The sequence below is a fragment of the Ailuropoda melanoleuca genome, chromosome 2, assembly GCF_002007445.2.
Source record: "Ailuropoda melanoleuca isolate Jingjing chromosome 2, ASM200744v2, whole genome shotgun sequence".
Classification (NCBI taxonomy): Eukaryota; Metazoa; Chordata; class Mammalia; order Carnivora; family Ursidae; genus Ailuropoda; species Ailuropoda melanoleuca.
This window is the reverse complement of record NC_048219.1, coordinates 16,335,936-16,356,069: the sequence shown is the minus strand read 5'-3', so window position 1 is coordinate 16,356,069 and position 20,134 is coordinate 16,335,936. Positions and strand designations below refer to the sequence as shown.

At 43.3% G+C, this 20,134-nt stretch overlaps 1 protein-coding gene and 1 non-coding gene across 21 annotated transcripts in view; one reads left to right on the top strand and one right to left on the bottom strand.

Moving 5' to 3' along the window:
- MACF1 (microtubule actin crosslinking factor 1) overlaps positions 1-20,134 on the bottom strand; it is a 332,081-nt gene that overhangs the window by 251,500 nt on the left and 60,447 nt on the right. The gene's annotated exons all lie outside the window — the stretch shown is intronic.
- On the top strand, positions 14,234-14,340 carry LOC117801367. The gene has a single exon (XR_004623871.1). It is a non-coding gene; the product is annotated as a U6 spliceosomal RNA (small nuclear RNA).

Here is a 20,134-nt window from a genome sequence, read left to right as displayed (position 1 = left end):
TCTTGGCACCTTTCTCAAAAACCAATTGATCATAAATGTAGGGGGTTAATTTTGGGCTCTCAATTCTATTCCATCAATCTATATGTCTATTCTTATGCCAGGACTACACTGTCTTGATTGCTGTAGCTTTCTGATAATTGGGAACATGAGTCCTCCAATTTTGTTCTTCTTTTTCCAGATTATTTTGGCTATTACAGATCCCTTGCATTTCTGTATGAATTTTAGGGTCAACCTGTCAATTTCTGCAAAAAGCCAGCAGGGATTGTGGTGGGAACTGCACTGCATCTGTAGATCAATTGGGGGATACTGCCATCTTAACAATATTAATTCTTCCAGCTCATGAACATCTAAGGTAAGAAGCAATCCGAGCCACTGTCTTCTGAGACGCTGAGACATAAATATTTAAATTTCCTTATGCTCTGTCAAATACTTAGCACACTGTGGCGGTCTGAGTGGCTCAGTTGGTTGAGCATCTGGCTCTTGATTTTGGCTCAGGCCCTGATCTCAGGGTTGTGAGATCAGGCCCCACATTAAGCTCTGTGCTCAGCTCAGAGTCTGCTTGTCCCTCTCCCTCTGCTCCTTTCCCCACCCTCTGTCTGTCTCGCAAACAAACAAACAAATAAATAAATAAAATCTTTTAAAAAAAACAGCACGCTGGAGATAACTTGATTTTAAGGCTTTCCCCCCAAAGAAGTAATATACTAAAAGATACTAATTAAACAGCCTCAAAGTAGCTTTCATATTACAACACATTATGCTTTTTAACAAGTTTCCAAAACAGCTGAGTACTCTAAGACCTAGAGACTCAGCCAAGCTTACTGAAAGGAACAGCAAAAGCCCTGTGATCTGCCAGGCCCCGCTGGCCTTGGCTCATTCCACTTTAGTGAAGGACAAAGAGTAGAATGACCACGACCCATTTCTCCACTACAAATGCCTTAAATAAGACAAAATAAAATGTTCAGAAATCATTTTGTATCTTCTTTTATATAAATTGGCCACAAATCATTTCTGAGAGAAATATGTCTTTGTATCAGTACCACAGTAGGGAACCAGACATTTTTAATAAAATGGACTTGTGTGTAGCAATTGGGTTGGAAGAGTGGACACAAACTTAGTAACTCTCAATGCTGTATTTATATAACAAACAATTAGCACTAAAACTTGTTTATTTAGAGTGGCTGGGGTAAGGGGTGCTGGTCTGATGGGGGTCGGAGGGATGGCAGCAGTGGGGATACTAAAGGCCCACCTAGCCCTCCTTTGGGTTGCCACTATACTTACTAAACCAGAATAAAGGCGAAGAATAGTACAACTTTATGTAATATATGAATTATATAATTAAAATTATGTAGTTAAATAACCAAAAAGCTAACCAAAGGCAGTCCACTAGCAACCATCAACCCTGACCTCTTCAATCACTGAGCAAAGCTCCCACTTTCAAACATAATTAAATGCCTCTTGGGTGTGCCAGGCAATGATATTTCCATGTATAACTCTAATCCTCTCTAAATCCTACTCTTTCAAGTAGGAATTATCACCCCCATTTTACAGAAGAGGAAACTGAGACTGACAGAGATTAAGTAACTTGTCCAAGATCATACAGCTAATAAGCAGCGGAGCTGGGATTCAAACCCAGGCATCTTCAATTCTTTATCTGGTGATTCTTCTGCTAGTCCAGTGGCTTTCCAAATATCTCAAACCTCTTATCATGCTTCATCCCAAGGCTTTCAAGGAACAAAACACAGAGAAGAGCAGCCGAGGCCCACTCCAACACTGTTCTGAGTGGAACTGGCTTTCCTCGACCAAGAAAGCAGCATGGGAGAGGGAGGGAAAGAGGCAGAGGTGAAGGGGGGAAGAAAGGAGGTTGGGGGCAGGGGCAAAGAGAGAAATATGACCAAAGACAAAGATGGACATCAGTGAAGAAGTGTGTGAGGGAGTTCACCTTGTAGCTAAAAATGAAACTGAAAAAGGGCAGGCAGCCCTGGCCAAGAAAAGACGACTTCGGTCAAAACTACTAACTTTTTTTTCCTTTTACTGATGATTTCCATTTCTCCTCTGTAAACAGAAGTTAAAATATCACTTAATCACTGTTTAATCATTCTCCAAGTTCGGGGGGGGGGGGCTGTTGTTAACTACTTATATTCTGACAGCTTCCAGCATGCTCCTAGAAAACTCTGGAGGGAGCTAAGGAGACCATCAAAAGATGGCTAAAGCTAACAAGAAAGCAGAAAGAAACTTTCAGTAAGCATAAGGCCCCAAAACCACCTTACCAAGCCGGAAGTTTTATATTAAGCTCACAGGCCACCTGTTCCTTTAGCGTTTCGATCTGACACCTAATCCACGCATGGCTACAGCTCATGGGATTCCATGAGTGAGACACCAGGCCAGAATTTCACTCCCGAGGGCCAGGGCTTTAAGACTGCTGGAATGTGCCTAGTAAAGACATGGGGGTGGTGTCTGGGCAGCTGAGAGCCTCCACAAGGGAATTCAGTAAGGACAACTGCTTTCCCTCAGCCCAAGACTACGAATTTAAAAACAAATCTCAGTGACCCTCATGCCTTAAGAATCATTTGGGAAAGAATGTTGTCGAATCCAGGAACAATTTGCCCCATTTGGGTGAACCAGAGGGAGGGGAAAAAAGATACGTTCTTACCACCCCTCTCAAGGAGTCTGACTGGACAAAATAACAAGGGAAATCCCAAGTTGGCTTCCCCAAAAGCCAAGGCTTATAAAGTACGTATTTCTAAACTTCTTGTACTTGTAGATTTCAGGAAGGACATTCAAGCACGTGTAGCACCTATGAGGCACTAAGATTATGTTCAGTATATAATGTATTTCTAAAAGGCAAAACTACAGTGTAACTGTAAAGCAGTATTCTAGCAGGCCTCTGTGGACTGCCTGTCATACTGAAGACAGGGACACAGCCTCAAGGCCTCATGCTCCTCTCCTGGACTTTGTAAATAGAAGGCAGTAGGGGAATAACTGTGACCCTGACAGCCTAGATACAGCGGAAATCCCCTTCTCAGTGATCCCGTTTCTCAACTTGATTAAAATAACTACCACCCAGATTCTTGGAAATTGGCATTTTCCTTATTCAACTGGGAGCTTTGTCACCATGGCAGTGCAGCTTTTCTTTTGAGCCAAATAGCTACAGGATTTCAGCATTATTCTCACTCAACTGATCCTTAAGACTTGAGGGTCACTGGGAACAGCCTAAGGGCACTTGAGAAGGCCAAGGCTGTCCCATTCACTACAGCTTCAGGTAAAGATAGCCAAGTGAACAGTGCATAGAGCAGAACTGAGAGGTTTCCACAAAGTCACCTAATGGAGCGGACTCTCTGAAAGGTTATATTACCAATGCCAATTAGAAACTGGGCATGGGGCTTGCAGCCCTACCTTGCTCTACCCACACAAATGCTCCTACCACCACCACCATCCCCCTCTCAGCAATAAAAATGTTATAAATGGCACGTGGAATGGTTCCTGAACCGTTCTCTGATGTCGCCTCCTTGCACAGCAAAATGAAGAAAATCTAGAAGTCCTCGATAAGACACCCTGTGAGGGGCGTCTAGGTGGCTCAGTCTGCCTTCAGCTCAGGTCATGATCCTAAGGTCCTGGGATGGAGCCCCAGTCAGGCTCCCTGCTGGGTGGGGAGTCTGCTTCTCCCTTTCCCTCTGCCCTTCCCCCCTGCTTGTGCTGGCTCTCTCTCAAATAAATAAATAAAATATTTAAAAAAGAGAGAGAGAAAGAAAGAAAGAAACCAACCAACCAACCCTGTTAGGTGGCCCAACACCTGAGGCTCTACAAGTCAATCATGGTTGTTGAAGTTTTTGTTTTATTGGGTTTTTTTGGGTTTTGTTGTTGTTGTTGCTGTTTTTGGTTTTTTGTTTTAGGTTTTTTTCTGGGGTGAAGCAGCAGCATATATGGCTGAAAATAACCCATTTTCCTTTCTTAGGATTGAGAAAGCAGCTTTAACCTTTGTGACAATGTGATATTTTGAACCAACAAAAGCTGCAAGAGCCTGACAACAGGTAGAATGGGGCAGGGTTACAAAGACCAGAACAGCTGCAGGCCCTCCCATCCTGAAGCTCCTTCTGCCTCTGTGTCTTAAAACACTGACTGCATAGACTAGCCCCGCTCACCGCTGCTGATTTACATGCAGCAAGGGCTATCTTTCACAAACCATTTTTCTTATTAGCTACTTATTTCTGATAGCGCCCCCAATGCTCAAAAAAAAATAGTTTAAAAAAATGTTTTAAGGATGAGAAATTACCTAACTTTACTGCTTACCAGTAGTAGTTCCCAGAAGGAAGACCATTGGGAAGAAAAGAAGGAGCTCCATTCTTCCCCAACTGCCCTTTTCACTGAGTAAATACCACTGATCCTTGATACCTAGGAAAACCCCACCTCGACCTATTTGAGACCAAACTAGCATTCAGTGCCTTGTGTTTTAAAATTTTTCCAAGCTCCAAATGAACAGAAACTCCATCTCTTCCAGTTCTATGACAAATCAGGACAAGAGAAAACTACAGCCTTGCTGAGGTATCTCTCCAAATACACACACTACCATCTTTTCTCAAGTTGAACCAGGGGACCGAGTGAGCCCCTTGAAAGCTGTGACTATGCTCGTATTTTCAACACCTAGTTCTGCACCTTGCAAAGAATGGAATTCAACGAACATTTGTTGACCTTAACTATCCTTTTGGATTCCAAGTGATACAAACCCCGTCCTCCTGTAACTACGGTCACCAATCTCCCTTCTCTCAAATCTCTAGGCCAATGACAGTGACTCCCAGTCTTGGAAATCAAAACACAGCTCCAAAAAGATAGTCCAAAAAGACTATCCCAAAAGATGCCATATAATTCTCAAATACGTCTTTGAAACAGAACTCATTTTAACCCTCTTGAAGTTCATATTGGCTGGCGTTTTTGTTAAGGAAAGGAACTGCAATAAAATTAAACAAAAGAAGTCACAATTCCCCCAAAAAGCAGGGTGTAAAAACAGTTAAAGGGTCTTTCAAAGGACTGTTCCTCTCCAAGGCTTCAAAGGCAAGCAACATGATTCAGAGAAACCTGGGTCATGGTTTCATCTTGTCATTAACCAGCTGTGTCACTTGAGGAAAGTGTCCTTTAACCTCTCTGGGTGGGCTCTTCCTCATCTACCTCTTTATGATACTATGAATTTGGGGTTGATCCCAGAACGAACTAAATCTCTAGAGCTAAACCACTGATGCTTAGTAGGTAAAATGTCAATGCAGTTCTAACTGGCCTAACCTAAGCAGTAATTTCCTACAGAAAAAGATGGCCTAAAACAGGAAGAAAATAAAGGAGAGAAAAGGTCTCCTATGCAAGGGATAATAATCATAACTTAGTGGAGGACCCCGGAGGAAGAAAGTGGAAGCTGGGACTACAGAACTTAAATGAAGACTCTTAAGGGTGTCCCCCACCCCCAGCCACTCGCTCTCTCCCAGCCTCCTTTAAAGAATCCTGAACACTGAAAATTAAGAAATGCAAAAGGCAAACATACAAATCAGCATTCTGAACAAGAGAAAAAACTGCTGAGAGCTATAAAACAGGTTTAGGAGGAGAAAATAAGGATTTAAAAAACAGAAGAAATAAAAACAGAAAGCAAAAAAAGATACAGGAGAATCACAACACACTTGCGTTTAACTGCACAAATCCGACCACAGAGAGCAAAAATTTAAATACACACAGAGGTCTGCTCAAGCATCCACTCAGCGAGGTTGTGCACTAAGACGAGGTTATGCACCAGGGTGAACATGAGAGAGAGTGCGGGGATCTGAGACGTGAGCAAGTCTCGGTTCCCATGTGCCTCTTACACTGTGGGCACCTTGAATACTCAGTATGATTCTAGTGTTTGAGAATACTTATTTTTTCATATGAAATGCCCCCTACTTACAAGCCAACTACCTCATATGGTGTTCTAACTCTGTCCCAGCATACACACAAAGCCGTGTTTATACACTTTGATTTGTGGGTCATTTAAGGTATTTTTCCAAGATGATTTTGATTATTTGGGATTTTCACTTTATATGCTGACTTTAGGATCTAACCTCTTGCAAGAGGTAAGATGAGACTTGGCCTTGTGGGGAAGACAGGGCAGACATGGAAACCCTTCCTAAAAGCTAAAGACAAAACAGAAAAGGCCAAGAAAGAGACAACTGACTTACATTTCTTTGTTACTCCTAAGCCACCCCCAGCAACGTGGGAAAGGAGGTAGCAAGCTTATAAAATAGCCCAGAGGCTTGCTCGGGGCGGGTGGCTCAGCAGGTCTCTTATCGATGGCAGGGAGATGCAGTGGCCGGACACTTGCTCAGAGGCACCATTAATGACACTCCCCAGCCCTAGTACTACTGTCACTGGGGCCAGACCAGCCCTGAGGATGCCCCCTTTCCCTACTGAAATTTCCTTTTCCTGCTTCTCTCACTACCATATATTTGGAAGACCAGGGCCTCTGCTCTACAGCTCAGTTCAGGCTCTCCCGGAGCACAAGAAACCCTGCTACCCTCAGACAAAGACCAAGAAACCAGATGACCTCTTGTAGTCATGACCCATGCCCACTCCACAAATAAGGACTATTTTTGCCAAACAGTACTAATAAAAGTTCCCCGTAATGAAATAGAATCCTTGCTGATATCCAACTATGGAGACACTAAACCTCCAAGATGTGTCCACATAGAGAATAAATCTTTCCCTTTGCCTCTGACTGATAAAAAGATCATTCCTGATGGAAATGTTTGCCTCCTTTTTACTCTAAAAAGACAAAGGCCTGACAGTCTTTGAAAGCAACATTTGAAATCAGGAAAATAGAGCTACACTCAGCATTTGTAGTAGACAGACAGTAGTAGTAATATCTACAGAACTAGTAGTATTTCCTGAGCATGCACTTTGCGCCAGGCACTGTTCTAAGTCCTTTTTACATAATTACCTCACTTGATTCACATTACCACTCTATGGAAATAGCACAATTATAATCCTCATGTTATAAGCTGAGAAATTCTGGCTTAAAGAGGAAGGTTAAGTAACGCGCCTATAGTCAAACTAAGTGGCAATGTGGGATTTAAGGTCATCAGCAGTGTAGGTCCTTGGGGAACTACTATTTTGGATGCATTTCAGAAAAGACAGGAAGAAAGTAAGTCTAGCAAAAGCACTCACCAAAAATGGGACAAATTTTGTTGTTTCCTTTTGTCCATCTCTGCAAAACGGGTGGTAAAACGTGACTAAGTCTCTCCTGGTTCTATTTAGCTATCTCTCCTTCCCTAAGCCCCTCAAACACAGTACCTTCACAGGCTCTGAAGTCTTCCCACAGCAGCTTAAGGAAAAGGAAAAAATAAGAAGGAGGCCTTAATCAAAAGCCCTTTTCTTCTGGCAAACAAAAGGCTTTGGTATTTCCACAGACTAGTTATTCTTAACCCTAACCAAAGATTCTTTGGCAGAGAAAGAAATATGAAAATGTTAGGCTTGTGGGAATGGCTTGTGCCTTGGGCTTTTGTGTCTCAGTCAGTAAAGCCAGCCCACTGAAACACAAACACACGGCTGGTCAGTAACTCAAGGCCGATTCAGTTAACTCCAGAGTCTAGGGAGAGAGAAAGAGCGATCCTTACTACTCCTGATGGTCTAAGACCTCTCTCCCCTGCCCCCTTCCTGAGAGGGGAGTGCGCGACAGGTTTTCAAGTACACTAGGCAGGAAAACACATCTGAAGATACAGACACATAACAGATCAAATTCTGACAGTGTAAGAAAACCAACAGGCAGTAGCGGAAGCAGGCAGAGAGGAGGCCTAACTCCGGGGGCTCTCACTAGCCTCTGTGCTTCGCACCCCAAATCAACAATGCAGAGTTTTAGCACTTTCCTAAGTAAACTGTGAAGATCTAGCAATTGTCTCAAGTGTTTTCTCCACTCAGCACTGGGTTTTAGAGGCATAGTGTGGCCCTGAATGGCCTTAAGTGGTCATTATTTGCCCAGCAGGGGAGAGAGAAATTAAGACTATTTTTAAAAATAGGTCAATAAGGAGAAAAAGGAAGGGAGACAGTCTGCCAGAAGGCAGGAAGGCCCTAGCAGCACTGACCCCAGATATACCTGGGCTAAACTCTGAGTCTGTGATACTCCAACCCCCATCCAGAGCATGAGAACAGCAGCATTACGATAATAAAGTGCCTAAAGCCTTTATACCCAGTCAACAGCACCCTCCCCTTGCTACCTTACCCATGATATTATCAACAAAACCACTATGAGGACACACGCCCGGTGGCATAACTCCTAGCAGCCAGGTCTCTGTCACAGTGGGAAACAAGAGTAGCCGGGTATGAGGAGTCTCAGCCTGGCTTTGAAATCCCCTGGAGTGAACAGCCCAAATTAAGGTGTGATTGCTATCTATGGTACCAAACCTTGAGGTGTTAGACCATGAGGTAATAAGGTCCCATATGGTTTAGGACTCTAAATCCTCTTGATTACCCAGGAAGCAGGTCCTTATCTTGCTCCCGTGCAGTATCAAAGGCAGGTGGAGTAAAAGGTCCTGCTCAGCCAGGCTCAACCCACTGGAAAGTTTCAAACGTCTGGCATATAGTAGGCACACAAATTTCTGTTGAATGAATAAATGAATAAAACATTTCATCTTCAACTGCTATAATCAGTTCCTTCCTACACCCAAGAGGGTGGAAGCAGTGTAAGAGAATTCTAGACAGTAGGAAGAAAAAAAAAACTTTCTTTTCCCTGCCATTCCCTGGTGATGAAGCTCTTCTGTTGCAAAGTATAATGCTCCCTTCAATATAAAATTCATTACTTGACTGTTCTCCCCCAGAGTTGGGTAACAGGCCACACTATCCTAATCAAGGACAATGGTTCCTCTGCAGCTGGTATGCAACACAGAGTCCTCTGAAAGATGGCAAGCCATAGTCAGGGAGATGTCCCTTGCAGCAGTTTTTAGACAACAACAACTTGGAGTCAATCCAAGCATTCAACAATTAAGAAAATGGCTAACTGAAGCCACTATCAACATTATAACTTGACTTATAATGACTATAGGGAAACAGTTAAAAAAAAATCTTTACAATGTTACATGAAAAAGGCATGCAAACATATAGGTATATGTTAAGTGAAAAAAGCCAGACACAAAAGGCCACGTTATAGGATTCCATTTATATGAAAGATTGAGAATAGGCAAGTCAGAAAGCAGATTAGTGGCTGCCAGGGGCTGAGGGAGGGGAGGGAGTGGGGAGTGACTGCTTAATGGGTACAGGGTTTCCAGCTGGAGTCATGAAAAGGTTCTGGAGCTAGACAGTCATGATGGTTGCACAATGCTGCAGATGTATGTAATGTCCATGAACTTACTCTCTTCATTTATTTAGTAGGCTCCACGCCCAGTGTGGAGCTCAACTCAGGGCTCGAACCCACGACCATGAGATGGAGGCCAGAGCTAAGATCAAGAGTCAGACGCTTAACCAACTGAGCCACCCAGGTGACCCTGAACTGTGGACTTCAAAACAGTTACAATGAGGGGCACCCGGCTGGCTCAGTCAGTCAGACGTCTCCTTCAGCTCAGGTCCTGATGCCAGAGTCCTGGGATGGAGATGCATGGGCTCCCTGATCAGCAGGGAGTCTGCTTCTCCCTCTCCCTCTGAGCCACCCCCCTGCTCCTGCTCTTGGTCTCTCTCAAATGAATAAATAACAAAAAAAAATCTTTAAAACAATTACAATGGTAAATTTTATGTTATGTGCATTTTATCACACACACACACACAAACCCTAGATTAGAAAACACACACACACACACACGCCAGGATTACAATTATGTAAAAGTAGACATGAACCAGAGGAACACAGACAAGTCCGAACATCTGTTAAATTAAAATGGGACTTCACTCACATAGGACAATAAATAAAAATCGTGAAAGGAAAAGAAGAAGGCCAGAAGCATACAGCCAGCCCTAAAGCCACACTTGCAAGCGCGCAAATAAGTGCCGACCAAGTGGGGGACAAGTTACATTGCTCACCAGGCGCCAGAACAGCAGGTGTGTGTGCTATGGGATGAGAGAGAGAGGTCTCAGGCCCTCCTCAGCCCTGTCCTCTAATCCTCCTTAAAAACACTCCCTAGGGTAGAGAAACCATCTGTTTCAACCAAGCCTAGAGCCCCACAAGTGTATTAACTCCTTCACTGCTGATCTCCTGCAGATGGGCTTCACTCAACAGTAAGTGTTCATTTTTAAAACGCCTTTAAATGTTAGAACATAAGCTCTTTACAAGGGAAGAGACCTGGCCCCATTTTCTGGTGTATCCCTCATACCCAGAATAAATCAACATCAGGGGATACTCAATAAATTATTGCTTCATTTATGCCTATTTTCTAAAGTCTCCCTCTTTTTGTCATTTGTCCTCAGAGTCTGACCTGGTTTCCTCAAATTCACTCCACCAACCAATATTGTGTGTGCTTGTGTATAAGATAACTGGTCTCCTCACTGTGCGGTTTATCCCCAGATCCCAGTGGCCAGCACAGCGCACACGGTGGGTGCTCAAATCTACCTGTCAAATGAAAGAATGACTCACTTCGGTCACCACACCTTGTAAGCGCTCTGCAATGAGCACTTCAACCTGGCTAGCTCTGGACTAAGTACTGTGAGAGTTATGGAGATGGACTGTCTACAGAATGGTCCCCTCAAAAAGCATACAATTTCGACGGGAAGACAAAACTACCATGTAGGAAAGTGATACAGCAGCTTTAGACAATGATAATCCAAGAAGTCTTCATGAAGAAGAAAGCCTAAAGTGAGGCTGGAAGGGATGGATAGGTTTCAGTCAAGTATACAGAACAAGGGTGTTCCAGGTAAAGAGAACTGCTGAACACATGGCAGCAGGAGAGACTGAATGAGGTGCTTCGAGATACCATGAGGAGATGGGTCTGTCTGCAGCTGGAAGTGTGTTCTAGGAAATTATGTGAGATGAGCCTGGAAGAGTCGGGGGACGGGTGGGTGGTCAGAACACAAAAGTCTGTCATGGGGTGCCTGACTGGCTCAGTCAGAGAGATGAGTGACTCTTGATCTCGGGGCCATGGGTTTGAGCTCCATGTTGGGTGTCGAGATTACTTAAAATAAATAAACTTTAAAAATATTAAAAAAAAATAAAAGGTCTGTCCTACTTTTGGGTAATAGGAAGCACAGGAAACAAAATATGAGGCAGTTGCAGTGGTTCAGGCATGAGGAGATAAGTGACTAGACCAGAGTCATGGCAAAGGAGTAGAGAGGAAAGGGCAAATTTAAGAGAAATTCTGAAGAAACAAAGGACCATCGATGATAGACTGAAAATGCGGGTTGAGGCAGAGAGAGAAGCCAGAGATGTCTCCAGGGTTTCTGATGTAGGAGACTGGAAGAATGTGAGCACAACTGTCAAAAATGGGGAATCAAGGAGGAAAGCCAAGTCGAAGCTTGGTTTTGAAAATACTGAGTTTGAGGCGATATCCAAGTACAGATGTCCTGCAGGCAGCTGAAAAATAGACCAAAAAATTGAGATTTTTTTTAAATACATACAATGGAATATTATTCAGCCTTAAAAAAAAAGAAGGAAGGAAATCCTGTCACATGCTACAACATAGATGAACCTTGAGGATATTAGGCGCAGGGAAGTAAGCTGGACACAGAACGGCAAATACTGCATGATTCCACTTATATGAGGTATGTAAAGCAATTAAATTCACGGAAGCAGAAAGTAAAGTGGTGGTTGCCAATGCGGGGGGTGGGGGGGGAGTTGCTGTTCAACCGGTATAGAGTTTCAGTCGCGCAGATGAGAAAGTTCTAGAGATCTGCTGCACAATAAACGTGCACACAGTTAATACTCTGCTGTACATGTAAAAATTTGCTAAGAGGGTAGATTTGGTATTTTATGTTCTTTATCACAATAAAAAGTAACACCTGAAAACATTGAGAGATTCTTAAGGAGTAGAAGGCAGATGTGGGAGTTTGCAATTTCAAAGAACCGGCTAGAGGGGGAAAAAAAGAAAAAAAGGTCAGGAGCAGTGTAATAACGCCAGCTACATATGTATCGTGGGTTTATGTGCCTGCACTGTTAGGAGTTTTACATCTGCCACTCCATTTAATCCTCGTAATTTTATGTGGGAGATAGTGCTGTCCCCATTTTACAGGTGAGAAAATGGAAGCTCAGAGAAAGTGAGTAACCTGCCCCAAGTCACTCAGCTGGTAAATGGAGGAACTTGGATTTTAACCCAAACCCGCCTGGATCCAAAGCCCGTGATCCTCCCATGTCACTACATTGCCTCGCCCTTTAGGAAACTGCCAGTGGTAGAGTCAGAAAAAAGAAAAGACCCAGCAAAAAGCACACAAACAGCAATCAGGTATAGGAAAACCGAGAAATGCCCTCACGGAAGCTAACAGAGGAGAACCTTTTAAAAAGGCAGGCGAAGTCATCAACAGTGTCTAATGCCAACACTCCAACACAGACGGAGGTCCACACTCCAAGTGTGTCTGTAAAGAGTCATGTAAAGACGGGCCAGGTACTGCAGCCCAGAGAATTTCAAAGAGGCCCAACCCCCAGCTAAATGGGCTTCTTCTCTCCCTCTTATCACTGACAGGCACCTGAGGCTGCTGGACTCCTGGCCACTCCACGGGCCTCCTGCTGCAGTGCCTGACCAGTCCCAGGAAATACCCACCCAAACACAAACTGTTGCACAACATGGGGTCAGGTTCGACTCGAGCTGCGGGAGAAGTGGATCACCACTCCAACTTTCGTGCAATATCCGGTGTTTGTTTCCAGAACCAAACTTGCTTTTGAGAAGGCTTTCGTGTGCCTGCTCTCCTTCCGTCATCCTAGACAAACTAAAATCAGCTACGTATGGCCCCACTTCTGCTGCGGCCCAGCCTCCCTGGAAATGACCTGTCATGCTGCTGCCAGAGTCAGGCTTCTCTCAAAAAGCCCCACACTGTTTATATCATTTCTCTGCCTTGAAAATATCTAGGGCCTTCTTCTGCCTATGTTATTCCTTAGCCCTTTATGAACGGAGACTCAACTTTCTATTCCAGCCTCATCTCTCACCCTAAACAACTGCCCATTCTCCCCCGCTTCCTACTTCGTAACACTTATCATTCTTCCCCAGAGGAAATGGAGACTTCCATGAGTCTGTTCCTTTGCACACCTGTTGTCTTTCCAAAGTACCTTTCCTCCCTTCTTAACCGGCAAACTGCCACCCAACTTCAAGATTCAGCTCCAGCACCATTTTCGCTGTCAAGTCTTCCCCGTCACCCACCATGCTAATCACTCCACCTCTGCTCTCACAGCACTCTGTTGATATCTCTATAAATAGCACCCGATATGGAGATAAACAGACAACTATACCCCCCAACTGTGCACAGGACTGACAATCCCTCAATGCCTTGTACAGGTTTTCAGTGAAAGCAAGGAAGTGGGGGAGACACCTGGCTAGCTCAGTCACAGGAGTGTGCAACTCTTCTTCTTGGGGTTGTGAGTTCAAGCCCCAAGTTGGGTGTAGAGATTACTTAAAAAATAAAATCTTCAAAGAAAACAAAAACAAAAACAAAACCAGAAAGGAAGGGAGGGAGGGAAGGGAAAAATATGGGGACTTCCAGAAAAGAGAGAAGCAGCACAGAACATTATCAGGGAGTAAACCAGTTAGCTGGTAACAAATTGTAAAAAATGATCTTCCAACTCAAAGGATTTCAATATATATCATACCAGGAAGTCTAAAAAGGTTCCTACCACTCCACACTGAGCAAAGGATGCTGTTTAGCCACTGGTATTCATTCAGAGGGACCATCCCCACAGTTGTTGTAATGAATAATATATATGATTAGAGTGACTAGCGTGGCATTTCTCCAGGAAAAGAGCCAAAAGAAACTGTGGCAGAATGGTGCAGACAAGAGCCTTACCCTTTCAATACTGATAATCTAATTTAAAAAAAAAAACACAAGATCAAGGATGGGGGAGAAAAAATAATTTATATTTTGTTAGCATATAGGCTCACTCTGAAGAGAGAACCATAGTGAACACTCATCACCTATTGTAATAAAAAACACAGAACTATCCCCACACATCTGAAAGTCCAGAGTACTAATCGCTATGCCACGGAACCCGATATTCTCCATGCATTTCACACCAGTGGCAATAGAAGCCAACCCCAGTGAGAACTTGGATTGATTGATAACCCTCTCCAGCCCAGTGACATGCAGTAAGCCTAAAAAATATACAGTTAAGGTGCTCACCTGGGCAGCACGTATACTAAAATCGGAACAATACAGAGAAGATTAGCATGGCCCCTGAATAAGGATGACACGCAAATTCATGAAGCATTCCATATTTTTGATGGTAGTTGTACTTGTGGTGAACATAGCCTAATGTGTAAACTTGTCAAATCACCAGGTTGTACACTTGAAACTAATGTAACATTGTGTGTCAACTATATTCAAATAAAAAGAAAAAAACAAAAATTATTTTTGAAAGCTAAATATAAGGGGCACCTGGCTGGCTCAGTCAGTGGAGCATGTAACTCTTGATCTTGAGGTTGTGAGTTCGAGCCACAAACTGGGTATAGAGATTACTTTTAAAAAATTAAATATTTTTTAAAAAAGAGCTAAATACACCACACAAGCACACAATTAAGGAGGGGATAAACTTTAATAGTACAAAACTGTCATGCATCTAAAAACTACAGGACTTACTGAAGGTCTAAATAGGTGCCTAGCGCTGTAAAAGATGTTGACAGGCCCCACCCCAGAAGCATGCAGATTCCCAGATTCCTTGCACTGGAGAGAATCACCCCATTGTGATTGGTTTGCTTAAGGGCCCTGGGAATGGGAGGGGCAGACAATTCTCACTGTGAAGGATGCAATCCTGTGGGTGACTCAAGCCATTTTCCACTATCCTGGCTGCTGTAAAGACAGGCATTTCTATTCACCCCCACCCCCTGCACACAAAGTCCCACACATGTGTCTTCCTTCTGTCCGTCCTCAAGCTAATTTCCAAACACCCCGTGTATCATCAGCTAGAAAACCCACATTGTCTGCTCCAGGATGTCAACTCCAAGTCAGAAACAAGACTGTACACTTATCAAGTCTGTAATTCTACCCTAAGGCTGTCAGTCCCAAGTAACAGAAGCCAATTTGCACTTGACTGCAATATGTTGATTTCTTCCAGAGGCAGTCACCTACCACAAGCAAGGGTGATGACATAGTAGTCTGTCAACCAATTATATCAGGTTAAACTGGCCCAATCTACTAGCTAGGTTCTAGCTCAGTAACAGCAAGAAAAGAAAAAGCGAATCTCAACCTCGGACCAATCTGGGGTTCCGATGCAGAATCTCTATACAGCAATGATTAGGTCATTTTTGGTACTGCAATTTCCTGATCAACACTGATGGATCTCGTAGTACAAGTGGAAAAGGCACTAGGGTTGGGAGGACCAATGAAGCCATTTAAATGCCTGGAGTTGCTAGGAGAAAAGTTTCAGAATAAAACAGTGCAGTGATGAGATGATGACATGTGGGAGCTGCTGACTAAGTGAAAGAGACACTTGGCACCTGTCCCATGATGAAATTAACTGCATAGTAAAATGTCTGAACCAGCTGGCCACTAAGCCTGAAGACAAAGCTATCCCTAGAGGGCAAGGGGCCAAGAGCTTGAATACCAAGGGGTATTCAAAGTGTTACAGGTAACTTCGGTAGCTTTTAAAAGTGCAATAAAGTTAAAAACCAACACCCAGAGCTTTGAATCTATGTATTAAGATCAGTAATTCCACTTCTAGAGATCTATCCTAAAAAGATCATCAGAAATGCACAGAAAATTTCATTTATGAGGATGTTGATTATTGTATCATAGCAGAAAAAATTAGCAATATGCATGCCCCACAACTGGGAAATGTTAAATAATGATCCATATAAATTCCATATAGCCATTAAGAAATGTTGTAGGGGCGCCTGGGTGGCACAGCGGTTAAGCGCCTGCCTTCGGCTCAGGGCGTGATCCGCATTATGGGATCGAGCCCCACATCAGGCTCCTCTGCTATGAGCCTGCTTCCTCCTCTCCCACTCCCCCTGCTTGTGTTCCCTCTCTCACTGACTGTCTCTGTCTCTGTCGAATAAATAAATAAAATCTTTAAAAAAAAAAAAAAAAAAAAAAGAAATGTTGTAGACAGGCAGAAGCTCTTTCTGTCTGCGGGTCCTGTCCCCGTGCTTTAATCAAACCACCATTCTGAAGGAAGGAAGGAAGGAAGGAAGGAAGGAAGGAAGGAAGGAAGGAAGGAAGGAAGAAAGAAAGGTAGACAGATAGGTAAAGGCATAAAAAATGCTCACAAAATAATAAACAGCAAGATAGAGAATTACAATAAAAGCAAATATATAAAAACAATGTTACACATATGGACACAAAAAGATTAAATGGAAACACAGCAAGTGTGAACATAATCTGTGAATTGTAGGATCTTCATGATTTGGGGTTATTTTTCTGTGCTTTTTATATGGCTAAAATTGTGCCTCTATTTTAATGGCAGAGGAAAAAAAACCTAAGTTTTGTTTTATTTTGTTTTTCCCCTAAGATTCTTTATTAGCCAGCCACATTGAAGAGGGAAAAAAAAAAAACTCCCCCCAAAAAAGCCAATCTCTGAAGGGTAATGTCAGGGTGTGAGGACTTCTCCTGCTTGCTCAGACACGGCGCTAAGGGACAGTCTTCCCGGCTGGCCAACGAAGTGGATGTCCAAAGAAAAGCGATCAGATAATGAGAACGATGACCTGACACCTCAGAACCAAGAACTAAAACTGAGCGCGCAGCTCGTCAGCAGTCACCGTGCTCACTTGCTCGGCGTTGCCGCTGCCCAAGGCATCCTGGGAGCTCCTCATCTGGGACTGCCTACGGACTAGGAACACCATCTTCCCAATGTTTCCAAGAGCAGTCCATTCCCATCCTTTGAGATTGGTTTTAATGTTTCAAAACAGCCTGAGTCTTAGATAGTATCATTTTCTGACCAAAAATTAAGCAGAACTATAAAATGACTGTAGTTTCTCACAGGAGTCATAAATCTGCAGTGAAGAGAAAAAACACACAAAGGGTTTTATAAATGTATACAGCATAGGCCACCGATGTCAGAGGCTTTTTTTTTTAAAACCCCTATGGTGACTACTGAAGGACATTTGGATACAGGAGGTTAGTTCAATTCTTCAAATGTCTTTTTATGCTTCACACATGCTGGGCAGGCAATGAAACAGATGCAAGAAGAAAGGAGTCATGGTTCCCACCTTTAGCAACAGTATGATGAACATCTCCTGGGCTCTAACTCTGTGCCAGATGTTACACTTACTACTGCATTTAATCTTAACATTTTGTGAGGTAAATTTTATTATCATCCCCATTTTATAAGTGAGAATACTGAGGCTTACAGAAGTTACAGGAAACTTACCCAAGAAGTAAAGAGTAGGAGGAAAATCAAATGTTTAAGAACTATAACTAAAATATAACTATAACAAGTCAATAACTATAACTAGTTAATAACGGTAACTATAAGCATGCTCTAAAGTAAGTACGTTTAAAGTGCTGAGGAAGAGAATTCTATCTCAAAATGCAAAGGAAGAAGAGAGAGAGCAAGGAAAGGAAAGGAAGGAAACAATAGGGGTAATGAGGTTGGGCTAGGCACTGAAATGTGGGTGGAAGTTTGGTATATAAGGAGAAGGACGGCGCGCGTGGGTGGCTCGGTCAGTTAAGCATCTGGCTCTTGGTTTCAGCTCAGATCATGATCTTGGGGTCCTGGGATGGAACCCAGGCTCCATGCTCAGGGAGGAGTCTGCTTGTCCTTCCCCCTCTGCTCCTCCCCCTGCTCATTCTCTCTCTCTCTCTCTCAAATAAATAAATAAATAAGTCTGAAAAAAACAGAGAGAGAGAGAGGACAATGGTTATTCCAGGCAAAGGCAACAGGACAGTGTGTGCCAAGGGAGAGAAAGGTGAAAGTGTGTGGGTATGCTGGAGTATACTGGTTTGTTTTTTGGGTTTTTTTTAAGATTTTATTTATTTGACAGAGAGAGAGTACAAGCAGTGGGGACCCTGGGATCATGACCCGAGCCAAAGGCAGATGCTTAACGACTGAGCCATCCAGGTGCCCCTGGAGTATACTGGTTTTTAAAAATCAGTCATTACCTAATGGACCTATCACAACTTTTTTTTAGAAAAGACTAGAGAACCACTTTCTCATCATTCAACTTCAACTACCGTCTCTGCCTCCCTTGTTAATCCCCAATTACCAAGCCACAGCAGAGGCCTGGACTCTGCCAAAGAGCAGGACTTGGGCCAATAGTTGAACCTCTTGTACCCACAGGAGAGGTCCATCTGGGCAGAAATCACTCAGCGACTATGGTTTTTGGCAGGCCTGAAAAGTTGAAATTAAAGCCCAGAAGCCACCACAACAATGGGATACACTGCACCCTAATACTGGTGTCAGAGCACCAAAGATTCACAGGAAATTGGGAACCAGTACTTCAAAAGACTTCTACAATGTGTCTATTCTCCCACTGGGCTCCCCTCAACACTAGATGGAAGAATGGCTGCAAGCTGAACCATGTCATGAAAAGCAAAGTAAGTAACTAAACAAAAAGGGAAGCAGAGGACCTCTTTGTATCAGCCCCTCTGCAATACACAAAGATACAGGTGAAAAGGAAAAGGGAAGTAGTTATTCACCATAATTAGGAAGCACAGTGGGTGATACTCCGCCCATAGGACAGTTTGACAAAAGCAGTGGTTTGTATCTGACCACCTGCCTGGACGCCCAGAGTTGGGGAAATAATTGTCTAAGAGATACGACAACATTTCAGAAATGATTATGAAGACCAAACCAAAACAACTACATGCCCTCTTTCAGGCACCTCTCCACCCAAAAAAGATTCAAATTCTGGGAAAGAAGGAAGGTTAAATCAGATGCTTTCTCTGGGTGAATGAACAAGACAACTGCTGTATCTTATACATTCTACGCTATAAAGACTATTATGCAGTGTATATAAATGAAGTTAGGATTAGAAAACAGGACACAGCTCAAGGAGGCCAGTGTGGGGGAAAAAAGATCTATTGTCCTCACCTCAAAGCACCATACTCTGCTCTCCCGCAGAAAATAAGGTGCCCCAATGTGTGTTACACATACACTTGGGCAGTTGTGGCTATTCTCCAGTAGAGCAAATATAGCCATCTTGGCTGGTACATTCCCAGGAAGTCCTTAGCAGGACCAATGTTCTCAGATGAGCCAAGCCTTGGGTTTTCCTATGTAAATGACCTATGCCATGGGAGTATTTAAAAAGCTACGTGGATTAATACATGTAAAGTGCTTAGAACAGGGCCTTGTTCATAACTAACATTTGCTGAGTGCTTGCTTTTATTTCTATTATCAGTAGTGCTATTGTCTTCCTGTCTCAACCATCGTAACCGTACTACAGTGAGATCAATAAGACCAGGAGCCAACCATGCAGATGGATGACTAGGGCTACAACTCCCCAACAGACTGTGACTTGACCGAGCTCATCCTGGACTAAAGAAGGCACAAGGACTCACCATGATTCTAAGTCTCCAGGAGGAGCAGGGGAAAGAAGAGAAAGAACCAACATCTGGTGAACTCTGGTAACATTCCAGACACTCAACTGTATATATATCCTCTTGTTTAATGCCCACAGCAGTAAGTGCTTCTGAGTTCATCTTGGAGAGGCAGAACCAAAATAACCCTCGGATCTGGGGCGGGAAGAGTAGAGTGTGAGCTGCCACTGCAACTGTGGTCTTTGCTCTGCTCTGATTTCAGCCCCACACAGGACACACCCCAGGATAGGTGTATCTCGTCTGTTACTTGTTCATTCCTAGCACTGTTACTCACTCCTTCCCAGAAAAGAAAGAGGCAAAGGAGAGAGGGGGTGAAAAACTTTATAGGTGGGTTAAGAAAATAAATGATTGCCGAGCTGGTTTTAATATAACCGCTTTCAAAAGCAGAAATAACCTTCACTAGGGTGGAATTTCTAACCGCTACACCCCTGAAAGGATCAAATCAAGACCTACTTGTACCATTAGCTCCACTGAGGAAGTCAGAAGAGTTAGAGGAAACTGGAGACCAAAGCAACCCCTATTTAGGGAGTGAAGAAGGACT